The sequence below is a fragment of the Ornithorhynchus anatinus genome, chromosome 2 (genome assembly GCF_004115215.2).
Source record: "Ornithorhynchus anatinus isolate Pmale09 chromosome 2, mOrnAna1.pri.v4, whole genome shotgun sequence".
Taxonomy (NCBI): Eukaryota; Metazoa; Chordata; class Mammalia; order Monotremata; family Ornithorhynchidae; genus Ornithorhynchus; species Ornithorhynchus anatinus.
Window position 1 is genome coordinate 112,384,420 of NC_041729.1, and position 14,953 is coordinate 112,399,372.

The window sequence follows — 14,953 nt, forward strand, 5'->3', positions numbered from 1 at the left end:
CACTCCCCTAACCCCAACCTGCTTTCTGTACCTCGATTTAATAGTAATAATAATATGGTACTTGTTAAGAGCTTACTATGTGTCAAGCACTGTTCTAAGTGCTGGGGTAGGTACAAGATAATCAGGTTGGACACATTCTCTGTCCCACAGGAGGCTAATACTCTTAATCCCCATTTTACAGATGAGGTAACTGAGGCCCAGAGAAATGAAGATACTTGCCCAAGGTCACACAGCGGATACGTGGCAGAGCTGGGATCAGAACCCACATCCTTAGACTCGCAGGCCCATGTTCTATCCACTAAGCCACGCTGCTTCTCTCGACCCCTCATTCAAGTCCTCTGCCCTGCCTGGAACTCCCTCAGATCCCTGCATATCCATCAGAACGCCGCCATCTTCAAAGTGCTACTAAAATTCTATGTGTTCCAAGAAGCCTTCCCAGACTAAACTCTCATTTCCCTGTCCCATCCTCCCTCCTTTCTCAGCCCTTGCATCCATACCCCCTAAGCACTTAGATACCCACCCCACCCCCACAGCACTCATGTACATACCCTTGAACTCTGCTGCTTCTCCTAGCTGGAATGCATTTTATTGCCTATCTCCTTCATTAGATTGAAAGTTCCTAGAGGGCAGAGATGATGTCTTCTATTGTCCTCTCCCAGACTCTCAATGCTATGCATAGCAGCACAGCATAACAGCAGCAAGGTCCAGTGGATAAAGTATGGGCCTGGCAATCAGAAGGTTATGGGTTCTAATACTGGCTCTCTCACTTGTCTGCTCTGTGGTCTTGGGCAAGGCAGTTCACTTCTCTGGGCCTCAGTTACCTCATCTGTAAAATGGGGATTCAAACTGTGTGCCCCACATGGGATAGGGACTGTGTCTAACACAATTTGCTCGTATCTATCCCAGTGCTTAGTACAGTGTCTGGCACATAGTAAGTACTTAATACCACTATAAGGGCTTAATAAAGAAATTCAAAAATTATCATTGATTGATTGATTGCACAGCCACCTTGGGGGGGTCAGGAGACAGATGGCAGTTTCTGAGGCCGAGGCCGAGGCTGACCCTGACTCCTGAGGCCTCGTACACTCCTTGGAGAGCCCATAGCTCCCACAGCAGCAACTACCACCTCTGTCCAGTTGACTCCAAAATCGGCCTTGTTATTCCAGCCTTCACTCCACCCCTGCAATCTCACACCTTCTCCTAGTAAAAACAATAATAATCAAAATTGTGGTATTTGTTATGTGCCAGGCACTGTACTAAGCTCTGGGGTACATACAAGGTCATCAGATTGGACACAGACCCTGTTGCTCATAGGGCTCACAGTCTCCATTACCACTCTCCAGATGAGGGAACTGAGGCACAGAGAAGTGAAATAAATGCTCATGGTTACACAGCAGGCTAGTGGCAGAGCCAGGATTGGAACCCAGGTTCTCCTGACAGCAGGCCAGTGCTCTATCGGGCTCTAGGATTCTTGCCTCCCAGACAACCCTACTTGGATGTCTTGCCAGCACATAAAGCTTAATAATTCCCAACCTGAATTCCTCACCCTATCCTCTCCTTCTCTTAACTTTCCCATCACAGTTGACACCACCACCACACTATCCCCGCTTGGAAGTCTGCCATCTTGGTGGGGCCTTGACTCTTCCTTGTCTTTTGACCCCCATACCGTTCAGTCTGTCATTGAATCCTGTCAGTTTTTCCATCCCAGCATTTCCAGGATCCACCCTTCCTTTCCATTCAAACAGCTGCCTCCCTCCAGTCTGGGCACTTGACGAGTCCCTCTCAACTTCATTCCTATGACTGCCTTCTTTCTGGTCTCCCTGCCTCCACTCTCTCCCCTCTCCAGATCATTCTTTGCTGTTCTGCCCAGATCATTTTGTTCTGCACAAGGCTCTCCACTCCTTTCAAACCTGATATTGTGAACCATTCCTCTGTGCATCAAGCAGTTACTCAGTACACGGTATTTATTGAACAATTACTTGGTGCAGAGCACTGTACTAAGCACTTGGAAGAGTACACTAGAACAATATAATAGACACATTCCCTGCCCAGGGAGGGTGTACTGTCTACGGCCTAACCTAGACAGTTAGGTTAGGATGGGGGAAAATAGGACTCATCTGAGGTTACATCAAGAAGAGCACAGACCCAGATTGGGCTGTGTCCATGGTGAGATCTGGGCTGTCTGGGTTCAATTTCATCTTCAAGTAGTTTTATTTTATGGGCTGGGTCCCTTTAACTATCCCAGCTAACAGGGCCGTGTCCATAGAAAAGGAGAAACACCATGGCCTAGTGGATAGAGAACAGGCGTAGGAATCGGAAGGACCTGGGTTCTAATCCCAGCTCCATCACAAGTCTGCTGTGTAACCTTGGGAAAAACATTTCACTTCTCTAGGCCTCAGTGGCCTAATGGAAAGAACACCATCCTGTGGTCAGGGGAAATGCATTCCAATCCCTGCTTGGTCACTTACCCACTGTGTCACCTCAGGCAAGTCCTGCAACTTCTCTGTGCTTCAGTTTCCTCATCTGTAAAATAGGGATTCAATATCTGTTCTCCCTCCCACTTACACTGTGAGTCCCATGTGGGATAGGGACTATGTTTGGTCAATTTATCTTGTATCTACCTCAGTGTTTAGTACATGACTTGGCACATAGTAAATGAGTAATAAATACAGTAAAAGAAATTTGACTTTAAGGCCCCCAACCAGCTCTATCCCTCTTGCAGAGAAGTAACATAATCTAGCGGAATCTAGGCTTCCGAGCGGGGATAGTGTGGTGGTGGTGTCAACTGTGATGGGAAAGTTAAGGGAAGGAGAGGATAGGGTGAGGAATTCAGGTTGGGAATTATTGAGCTTTATGTGCTGGCAAGACATCCAAGTAGGGTTGTCTGGGAGACAAGAATCCTAGACTCTGAGGAGCTGGTTCTAATTCCAACTCTGCCACATACCTGCTGGGCTAACATGGATAAGTTGCTTAACTGTTCTGTGCCTGTTTTCTCATCTGTAAAATGGGGATTAAATGCCAGTCCTCTCTCCTACTTAGACTGTGAGCCCCATGTGGGACAGGAACTGTGCCTGCCCTACTTATCTTGATTATATCCCAGAACTTAGAAAAGTCCTTGACACATAATAAGTGCTTAATAAATACAATAATAATAATGATTTTTGTCTACTGTCCTTTTCAGCTACTCTGCAAATCCTTCTTTTTATTCCTTTCAAGCACCTATTCTCCATGACTCATTCTCACATCTCTTGCCACTAACCCCTAGCTCTTCTTGGCCCTGATCCCCCTCCCTATACAAACCTATCTGACCACAGCTCCCCTCCTCTTCAAATCCCTTTGGAATTCTCACTTCCCAGGAGGAGGCCATCCCTGACTCATTTTTATCCCCTCTGCCTCCCAGCTTAGAACCTCCAACTGCCACTTTGACATTTGTGTACCACTTAAGGATTCAAAACCTCCCATAGTACTTCCATGTCTAGCTTATATACCCTATTTCAATAGAAATAATATAATAACAATGGTGTTTGTTAACTATTTACTATGTCCCAATCACTGTTCTAAACACTGGGGTAGCTAAAAGGTAATCAACTTGTCCCATGTGGGGTTCCCAGTCCTAATCCCCATTTTATAGATGAGTTAACTGAGTCATAGAGAAGTTAGGTGGCTTTCCCAAGGTCACATAGCAGACAAGTGGTGGAATTGGGATTAGAACCCACATCCTCTGACTCCTAAGTCAGTGCTCTTTCCACTAAGCCATGCTGCCCCTTTGATCATTCCTTCAATCTTTAATATTGCCTCTTCTCCTTCACTAGATTCCAGGCTCCCAGAGGGCTGGGATCTTGTCTTCACAGTCTCTTCTAAGTGCTTAGTATAGTTCCCTGCTCACTGTAGGTGCTCAGTTATCTGAATTGATGGATTGCTTCAGGATCAATGCTGGAAAGCTCTACTACCCTGGAATTATTCTGTCTTGTCTCTGATCTCATGCTAGCTCACTAACTAGAAGGTACTGGTAAAACCATTTCATCCTATTGCTTTTTGGTTTTGGTTTTGGCATTTGTTAAGTGCTTACTATGTGTCAGGCATCGTACTAAGCACTGGAGAAGATACAAGCAAATCAGGCTGGACACAGTCCAAGTCCTCCATGGGGATCACAGTTTTAATGGTCATTTTATCATTGAGGTGACTGAAGCACAAAGAAGTTCAATAACTTGCCTAAAGTCCCACAGCAAACACGTGGTGTAGCTGGGATTAGAACCCAGGTCCTTCTGACTTCCAGGCCCATGCCCTATCCCCTAGGCCAAGCTGTTTCTCTTCTCTGTTCAAGCAATAGGAAATCCCCCTTAGTCCAGGGAGATCTAGCTCCATTTATGGCTGAACATGTATACGTGTAAATTTGTGCTTGATTATCTCTGAAAACAGATTTTTGTCCAGGCCTGATAAATTACATATCCTGGAAAAACAGTGGGAAATTGCTTTCAAACATAATACCTTGAATTTTTGTGAGCTTCTGAGTTTATGAGTGTATGCGCAGACCTACAAACTCACATATTATATGTATATATATATGTGGTATAAATGTCTTCTTTACTACAGATATGTTCGTATGTATATATGCTTGCTTTTCATAAACCAGAGTATGAGGCAAAGGCCCTAGAAAGCAACCACAAGGCTCAACCACTCCCTGGGCAGCCTCAGTGACAGTACACCACACTACCAGAATGTACTGGGACTCCTCAACCAGGGAGGGCAGGAAAAGGGGCAGAGAGGCTTTTCCATCCCCCATGTTAGTGTCCTCAGCCATGAAGCTCAGGGGACCATATCAGCCTCACCCACACGGCAGAGGACCAGAGGATTCAGATGAGGGAGGCGGTGAGGCCTGGGGCAGAGGTCACCTGCAGCAGCAGCAGCAGGACAAGCAATGTGGCTCAGTGGAAAGAGCCCAGGCTTGGGAGTCAGAGGTCATGGGTTGTAATCCCAGCTCTGCCACTTGTCAGCTGTATGACTTTGAGCAAGTCACTTCATTTCTCTGTGCCTCAGTTCCCTCATCTGTAAAATGGGGATGAAGATTGTGAGCCTCACATGGGACAACCTGATTACCATATATCTACCCCAGCACTTAGAAAAGTGCCCTGCACATAGTAAGCGCTTAACAAATACCAACATTATTATTATTATCTTCTGGATCATTGCATCCTCCAGCTACGCTTCATCATTCCTGTGTCCCAGATGACAAATACAGAGGTGGAAGGGCTCTGGGCTCTGGCTCCTGTGGGTTGGGCAGAATCGGAGTAGGGTGGGAAGGCTGAGTCCAGGTTGTGGCCTCCGCAGACAGGCCCTAGAAGATTGGAGAGCCTTGGGAGCCAACGCCCATCTCACCTCCCATGTGCTCAGGGTGCTGATGTCCCAGATACTGGAGCGACTGGCACTGGGGGTCAGCAACCGTGCTGCCTGGAACAGGTACAGCCTGGAGTCCATTGCAGTGAGTCCCCACCCTGGCCCCAGAGGGAGGGGGCAAGAGGCAGGGCTGACCCCAGAGCAAAGGGTTCCTTCCCTTGTGGCCCCTGGCCTGAGGGTGGGGTCGGGGGATCAGCCTCTGGACCAAGAGCCCAGAACCCTCTGACTCTTACCTAGGAAGAACTGCCCTCTGCTCTGTCCTTCCCTCCTCTCTGCCCCACTTTCCCCCATTCAGAACCACCCCAGGGCTGCCCCTTCTCAAAATTCTTCCCCAACACAGCTGTGCCCAGCCCCACCCATCCACCCACTGCTTGCCATCAGTCTTTCCCTCTGGCAATCCCAGCTGCATTTTCCCCCAAGGAGAGAGCTCGAGTGCACTGTGCTGCCTTGGAGCTGCTTGCAGCTGTGGCTCATGGTGGGGTTGGGAAGAAGCAAACTGGCCTCCAGTAGGAATTAATCTGTCATATCCTGCCCATCCTCGTCCATATGAGGGATGAAGATGCTGCTGTACTGTCTATGGTCCCTACCTTGCCCTGGCCCCTCCCTTTCTCTCCATCACCTGGTCCCTGGCCTCTCTGTCTCACTGACTGGCATCTTGCCCTATTGATCCAGGAAGCCAGAACAAACTTCTTTTGCCTGACCCATAGCCTGGGATGGAAGAAAATTAAATCTGTGAGCCAGAAACTAATGGGGGAGCAGGGATTGTGAGGGGCCTCCCACTCCATCTGGTTGTATATGGTAAGCGGGTTCAGGACCATCGGGGGCAGGCCTCGGGGGCTCTGGTGGGAACTGTGGGGCGACCCCTGGACTCCATAAGGAGATTGCTGGGGGTGAGCTAGATACAGCACTGAGATGAGGAGGCTGGGAGCCTAGAAAGGCTGGCGGAGGACAGAGCCTAGTGCCTGGAGAGGGAATGGAGGTGGCAATGATTCTCTTCAGACTGTGGGGATTGGGAGGGTCATGGTGCGTGGGCATCCACAGCAGGTCCGGAGGGGGTCAGACTGGATTGTCACTCTCTTCCTCCCCAGATGAAGACATTTAAGGACAGCTACCAGATTTTTATGTCCCAGGCTCTGGACTACACCAACAGCCCCAGCCAGGGTTGTGAGCAACTGATGTATTCTTTCTGGGTGAGTAGGGAACTCGGAGCCCCTGGTTGAACAGCCCCTCTGGCCACCTCTGGCCCCAGGGACGGCCCCTCTCAGACCCTTCTCTCCACTAGATCGGAGCCCCTGGGCTCTAGGCTCAGGAAGTGGCTCCTGGCCCTGGAAAGTTCCCCTGGGAGGTGACCAATTGGACGGAGTGATGGACTAGAACATGACAGATTCTTCATTTCCTCCCACAATACACACCACCTACTACAGTAGGGGAGAGGCGTGGCTCTCGGCAGTTGTCTTTGACTTCCTCACCCAGAGTGAGTCCTGGCCAACAGTATCAGTACGCACTGTCTGCCTCTCTCTCCAGCCTATATTTCCCCCACCTCAACTCTTCCTTTCTCCCCTTCCCTCTCTTCTGTCTTGGACTACTCTGTCAGTACTTTCTCCCCTTCCCCTTCTTCCCTGCTTTGTTCTCTTCTCCATCTCTTATCTTTTAGGATCTCTCCTCCAGTCTACATGGCCATGCATTTCATTCTCCCATATCTTCCTTGCCCTCTATCTCCAGTTCCTGGACCCCTCTGGCCTGGGTATGTGAGAACTATGGTAATACCAGGAGGATTTAGGGGGAGAGAGAGGGAGAACCCTGTGAGGTCCAAGGAGGAGGAGGAGCATTTGGTTGTTACCCAGCAAAGTGCTGCTCTGGTTTCCCATGAACTTTCCACTCGTTTCAGCATTTCAACGTTTGAGAACAGACCCTTCAGCCTGGATCTGCCACTCTCTCAGCTGCTTCTAGAAGAAGAGGAGCCAGGGCTGAAGAGTGCCAACCTGAGGGAGAGAAGAAGAGGATCAGGAAGAGGCAGTGGTGGGACCAGTCCCATTGCCAGGCTGTTCCTTGGATTTACGGAGCTTGGAGTAGCTGGGGATTCTGAAGGATGTACCCACGTGGGAGAAGGCATTTCTCCCTATCATTACTTCTATTCCTATGATTTTGCACTCATAGCATTTTGCCCTGAACTGAATAAGAACTGTTGCTTGACTGACACAGACAAAGCAGGCCCTGGTTCTCGAGGTCTGCTAATGGACCCTATGCCACCTTCTCCTTCCTATGGGGCAGTGGCAGCTGCTGTCACAGTGGTGTCAGCTTCAGGAGAAGCTGAGACTGAAAGGACTCTCTAGCATCCTGTCCCTGCTTTGGTGGGCCTGCTCAAAAGCAGCAGGGTTCAGTGAGATGCACCGTCAATTTGGTTCCCGAAGACTGAATCTGAAATAGAAACGTTCAAATTTGTCACCCATTTTCTAGAAACAATGTTCTGAATGGGCTGATGGTTCCTGAACTGAAGCCAGATAACCCTCTCTTTTCTAGTTGCCCAGAATTGCATTATCAGGTAGTTCCAGTTGAGCAATATAGTGACAGGAATGTGTTTGTCCTGTGTCAGGGAGGTTTGAGCCATTACGCCACTGAAGTAAAGTTGACGGGTTGACCATTCCTGGTGACTTCACTAGGGATCACAGACCCCTGCCTCACCCTCGTCTACTCTGCTCCCTCAACAACCTTCACATACCTCCTCTCCTTTCCCTGCAACCACCACAACCTTTCACTTTGCTCCCTATCTTTCCACAACTTCTGGGCACTTGTGCCCATAGACCAAGTGACATAAAGCAGCCTGGTTCAGTTGAAAGAGCCCAGGTTTGGGAGTCAGAGGTCATGGGTTCAAATCCCCGCTCTGCCACTTGTCATCTGTGTGACTGTGGGCAAGTCACAACTTATCTGTGCCTCAGTTACCTCATCTGTAAAATGGGGATTAACCTATGAGCCCCACGTGGGACAACCTGATTCCCCTGTGTCTACCCCAGCGCTTAGAACAGTGATCTGCACATAGTAAGTGCTTAACAAATACCAACATTATTATTATAGTAAGCACTTAACAAATGCCATCATTATTATAAAGGAGGAAGGAATGGTAACTTTGAACTGGATTTAAATTTAGAACTACACTCTGAAATATCTTTAATCATCTGCATTTCCTGGGCCAAATCAGACCAGCAGACGGATGTACAGAGGTAGTTAGAGCAGCCTGGCCTAGTGGAAAGGATGTGTGCCTGGGAGTCAGAAGATATGGGTTCATTCATTCATTCATTCATTAATTCATTCATTCGTATTTATTGAGCACTTACTGTGTGCAAAGCAGTGTACTAAGTACTTGGAAAGTACATTTCAGCAATAAAAAGACACAATCCCTGTTCACATCAAGCTTAGAGTCTAGAAGGCTTATAGTCTAGTAGTCTAATCTACAATTTTACTTCTAGCCCCACCATTTGACTGCTGTGGGATCTTGGGCAAGTTGTTGCCAGCTGATATATGATCAGCAAAATGGTGCTAATACTTCAGGGAACCCAGATGACTGGAATCTGGCAATTAGCCAATCATCTTAGAACTTTGCATCAGCTTTTTGAAGTTTGCCTGCTTGTATGGGATCTAGACTCATTTCCAGAGTACAAATTGCATTCCTGACTTTTTATGTGTCCCACTCACCCCAACTCACCTCTGAAGAATGGCAGCCTAGGAAAGAGAAGCTTTTCTCAGACAAAGGGATTAGATTTCCCAGAGCTGTGGCAAGTGAGGGCTGCTTTTTCAGATCTTCAGGAGCAGGGCACAGGGCACAGATTCTGCCCATCTTAGCTCACTAAATCTGAACTGACACTCTCTGACCACCACCTCCTCACTTGCCTTCTCTCCCACACAGCCCTTTTTCTTCCCAGACTATCAATTCTCACACACAGATACCTCCAATAAATTAAGCACCTACTCTTATTCTAGGCCATCTTGGCCCATCTGAATATTCCCTCATCAACCTCCCCACTCCTGATGCACAAGTTCTCACCCTCAGTTGTGCCCTCTCCTCTGAGTTCATCCATCCCTTATGCCCCTATTCCTCCATCAGTCATCCACCATTCCACAGTAAACTTCTTTCTGTCAGGTGCTCATCCTGCAAAGCGCCGCGGGCAGAAATCCAGCCACCAGACCCGCCACATCCATCTCAGACTCATCTCTAAGCTACAACTCTGCCCTCGCCTTTGTCCAGCAACACTTCTCTTTCTCTATTGCCCACTGCCCTTACCAACTACTCCTGACCTTTAGTTCTCTCCTTTAACTACGAATGCCAATGGCTTCCCGTTTCTTGCCCATGTTGACTTTGCCATCTACTTCATTGACAAAATTGTAACCTTTTCCTCAGCTCCAACACCCCCACTCCACCACCCACTCCCTCATCTTTCCCAATTGTTTCTCAAGAGGAGATAGTAAGCACTGATTACTACTACTACTGTTGAGCCCTCCCACTGCGACTCCCTTAACTCAGTTCCCTGGCTGGGAAGAGGAACAGCACCTGGGCCTGGCGGGGGAGGGCATTCTCATGAATCCCAGGGTCTGGGGAGCCAAGAGCCAGGACAGGACCCCTAGATGAGCACTCTACCCATTCCAACCTGGTATCTCAAGCTGGAACTGAGCCTGCTGGGGGGCCAGGAGCAGGAGGCCAGAGAGCCTCAAGGGAAGAGGGAAGGTTGGTAGAGAGTAGAGACTGGAGAGGCTGAGGGCTGCAGACCCAGGGCGAGGCCCACTAAGATCTGTGCTGGGGGGAAGGCTCAGGGCCAGTTGCTGGTGGGAATCTCATTAAGCTTCCTTTATGGAGGGGATTTCAGCCCTAACTCAGGCCTGCCACCAACAGTTGGCATAAATGCTGGCATTGATGAGGATGGTGGGGTTCTTTAGGGTTAGCATGGAGAGTTCATCTGTTGAGGGGTAGGGGAGTTGGTTGCTGAACTAGGGGAGCAGAGAGGAGACTCTTGAAGCTGCACGAGGCTCCTTGAGGAACTTTGGAAGAGATAGTTGACCAGCTCTAGTATCTGTTCCTCCTCATGCTGGGAGAGTCTAAAACAGCCAGGGCCTTCTTCCTGACATTCAGACCAATCAATCCAACAGTCATATTTATTGAGTGCTTATTATGTGGAGAGCACTGTACTAAGCTTTTGGGAGAGTACAATGTAACAAAGTTGATAGATACTTTCCTTCCTAAAATTAGCTTACAGCCTAGAGGAGGAGAGATAGTACTATAAATAAATAAATAATGGATATGTATGAAAGTGCTGTGGGCCTCTGGGAGGTGGGTACAAATCCAAGTGCAAGGGTTACGCAGAAAGATGTGGGAGAAAAGGAAATGAGGGCTTAACTGGGAAAGGTATCTTGGAGAAGATGTGTATTTATTAAGGCTCTGAAAGTGGAGAGATCGCTTCTTGGATATGTAGGGGAGGGCAATCTAGGCCAGAGGCAACACATGGGTGAGAGGTCAAGATAGACAAGATCAAGGTACAGTGACTAGTTAGGTATTAGTGGAGCAAAGTGTGCAGTCTGGGTGGTAATAGGAAATCAGGAAAGTAAGGGAGGAGTGGGCAAAGGGAAATAAGTGCTTTAAAGTCTATGGTAAGGGCTTCCTGTTTTATGTATAGTTGGATGGACAACCACGAGGTTCTTGAGGAGTGAGAAAACATAACAGTTTTGTAGAAAAATCATTCAGGCGGCAGAGTGAAGTATGGACTGAAGTGAGGAGAGACAGGAGGCAGAGAGTCAGCAAGGAGGTTGATGCCATAGTGAAGGAGGATTAGGGTAAGTGCTTGGATAAACGTGGAACCAGTTTGAATAGAAAGGAAAGGGCAGATTTTGTCAATGCTGTAGAGGTTGACTTGGCAGGATTTGGTGACAGATTGAATATGTGGGTTGAATGAGAGAGATGAATCTAGGATAAAACCAAGATTATGAGCTTGTGGGACAGGGAGGGTGGTGGTGCTGTCTACAGTGATGGGAAAACCATGGGGAGGACAGGATTTGGATGTGAAGATAAGGAGTTCTGATTTGGACATGGTAGGCTTGAGGTGTTGACAGGATATCCAAGTAGAAATGTCCTGAAGACAGGAGTAAATGTGTAATTAACAGCCACTTACCCCTTCCAGCCAATTAGTATGACCCTGGAGGCTCTGAAGAGGCTCCTGTCCAGGCAGGGTTGCTGGAAGATGTTCACAGCTGGGACCTGTTCTTGACCCTGGAGACCTTTCAGAAGGATGTGGTCCTGCTGGCCCGGTACTAGGGGCCCATGAGTCTCCTGGGCAATGGGACTGGGTGAGGGGGAGCAGCGGGGAGGCAGAGCCTCATCAGGAAATCTTTTGTTTGTCCCTTCCCCTCCCAAACTCAGATTTCCCACCTTAGGGGCTCCCAGGTAAAACCTTGGGCTGTCTTCCCCAGGACCCTGGTCTAGAACAGGTCCCCATCTTGGGTGGCCTCCTGAGGGTAGTGGCAACTTACCTGCCAGGAATGGGCCAGCAGGGACAGAGCAGTGCCATGGGGCTCCTGGCCGAGGTAAGTGCTGGCACCAAGGGCTCCATGGAGACTGTATCGAGCTAAGAGTGGGGCCATCATAGCTGGGTAGGGACCATGAAGAATTGGGCCCTTGGAGAGACTGTGGAGGTGGAAGTGGAAGTGGGTAGGGCTCTGGGGGAAGAGGGTGGAGCTGGTAGAAGCTGGTCCATTGCTTCTGCTCTTTGTTCATGGACCGGCACAACCACCACCTCAACCTGAGCTGGCCCAGGTCCTCGCTCCCCTTCCCTGAAGATGGGGCCCTTCTCCCCTAGCGGTCCATCAGCCCACAGTGTTTCTCATGGCGGCTCTCTGGATCGCCAGCTTAGAGTCAGTCCTGAACCCTGCCTCCAGGCCCTCAACAGCCAACCCCTGAACCCAGAAAAGGTGAGAGGCCGAGGCCCCAAACCCCAGCAACCCAGAGCTCAGAGCCCACTCCCAGTCTGGTAGCTCAACTCCAGGCTTCTGGAGGAACAGAGGCAGAGGAGCACTGAAGAAAGAGACTCCTGGAGAATAATGTCATTGATCACAGCAAAATGAGGGGAAATTCCAGCGTAACTGCATAAGTTAACAACCAAGTGAATGCATCTAGGAACTGTCTGTACCAGAAAGTCCTGAAGAAATCAACGAGGGAATGAGTAGAGAAAGAGGGAAAAGAGGGTAAATATCAAATAAGGGAGAAATTACGGAAATAAAACTGTCTTCTTTACATCAATAATAGAAATGAATGTGAGAAGTAGAACCAGACCTGCTGAAATCCAAGATTTGGTCTAGGCTGTAAGCTCATTGTGAGCAGTTAAAGGGACTACTCTGTTATATAATATTCTCTGAAATGTTTAGTACAGAGCTCTGCACAAATAAGCACTCTACAAATAATAATGTTGGTATTTGTTAAGCACTTACTATGTGCAGAGCACTGTTCTAAGCACTGGGGTAGACACAAGGGAATCAGGTTGTCCTATGTGTGGGGCTCACAGTCTTAATCCCCATTTTACAGATGAGGTAACTGAGGTACAGAGAAGTTAAGTGACTTGCCCACAGTCACACAGCTGACAAGTGGTGGAGCTGGGATTCGCACCCATGACCTCTGACTCCAAAGCCCGTGCTCTTTCCACTGAGCCACGCTGCTTCTCTACAAATACCATTAATTGACTGATTTATATTTGTGATTCCCATGAACTGCAAAGTTTTGGCACAAAAATAGAAGGCGGAACATGTATCAATATTGGATGTTCCAAAGTAGAGTTACTTCAAATATTTGCAGTTTATAACAACATTACAAAATGTTATTACTACATCAGGGAGCAACCACAACAAAGAGAAAAAGGATCACACCTCAGGTTACAAGATAAGGAGTTCCACTAAAGTCATTTTGAAATAGTGAGCTCAATGATGTTGAGGTTTTTGGTTTCTGAAAAACTTGGTTACAAAGAACTTCCATTTCAGTATAAACCTCTTGCCTGACACCATACATATGGTCTTAACTATTTCTTTTGACCCCTGATCCTGCTCCATGCAGTCAAAGGAAAATTCCATAAATTCACTACCCAAAATGCATAATGAAAACGTGCAGTATGAGAGAACTGACTATTGCTTTGCTGACTTTGACATTTAAGAACTAACAGTGTACAGTTCAAAGTTCCTTGTGAGCAGGGATCATGTGTTTTGCTTCTGTTGTACTTTCCCAGGCATTTAATACCATGCTTTAAAATCAGTAAGTGCTCAATAAAAAGCACTCATTGAATGATACTGGGTATTATAGTAAGCAATTCAAGGACAATTGTTTCAGACATGATCCCTGGCCCACAGTGGGCTCAAGAAGGAAGAAAGGAAGAGGAAAAAGAAAGAAAGCACTTATGAATCTGTTTTCATATTCTATTTCCCTCTGGAGAATAATGTCATTGATCACAGCAAAATGAGGGGAAATTCCAGCACAACTGCATAACTTAGGCTTATTGATTGCAGGTATGCAGTCAATCAATGGTATTTATTGAAAGCTTCCTATGTGCAGAGCACTATACTAAGCACTTAGGAGAGTACACTACTACAGAATTAGCAGACAGTCCCTGCGCATATCAAGCTATAATGTATTTTAATGCCTGTTTCCTGTGCTAAACTATAAACTCCATGAGGAAAGGCTTGTCTATTAATTCTACTGTACTCTTCTAAGTGCTTGGTACCCAATAAGGAGATTATTAAAGACTGAGTGAGAATGGCAGGATAAATGCAATTAAAAAAAATCCAACAAAACCATCACAAAAGAGCAGTGCATGGCTATGGTGAGACAGTTCTGTACTTACCTGCTTAATTGCCTTTACCACTAATTTTACCCACAGTAAATTTTCAGGATGAAATAAAATATATATGTATGTATTTTTTATATACATATATATATATATATATATTAAGTCACGTTAGCTGCATGTGCTAGGAAAGAAAAAAGGTAGGGTCAGGATGCATGGGACACAAACTCAAGGCACGAAGGCCCAAGTGGTCTGAATGGGAAATACTGTGGCTTAATGGCAAGAGAGAGAGCTTGGGAGTCAGAGGTCGTGGGTTCTAATCCCAGCTCTGTCACGTGTCTGCTGTGTAACTCTGGGCAACTCACAACTTCTCTAGGCCTCAGTTCCCTCATCTGTAAAATGGGGATTAAGACTGTGAGCCCCAAGTAGGACAACCTGATTAACTTGTAGCTACCCCAGTGTTTAGAACAGTGTTTGGCACACAGTAAATGCTTAGCAAATACAATAGTAATCATCACACAGTAAGCACTCAATAAAAATGATTGAATGAATGAATTAAGTTTTTGACACACACATGCATCGTTTGGGTTAGGGAGAAGAGATAGGTCTGTGTATATGTATGTTTTAAGTGTGGAGAGAAGAGCCTCAAATTGTTAGTCTTTATTGTATTGTATGCAGTTCTTGAGAGGGTGCAACTCACTTTTTCTTCTCTTTTTTTCTTCCAATATTGCTAGGTTTAATTCCATTCATAATAG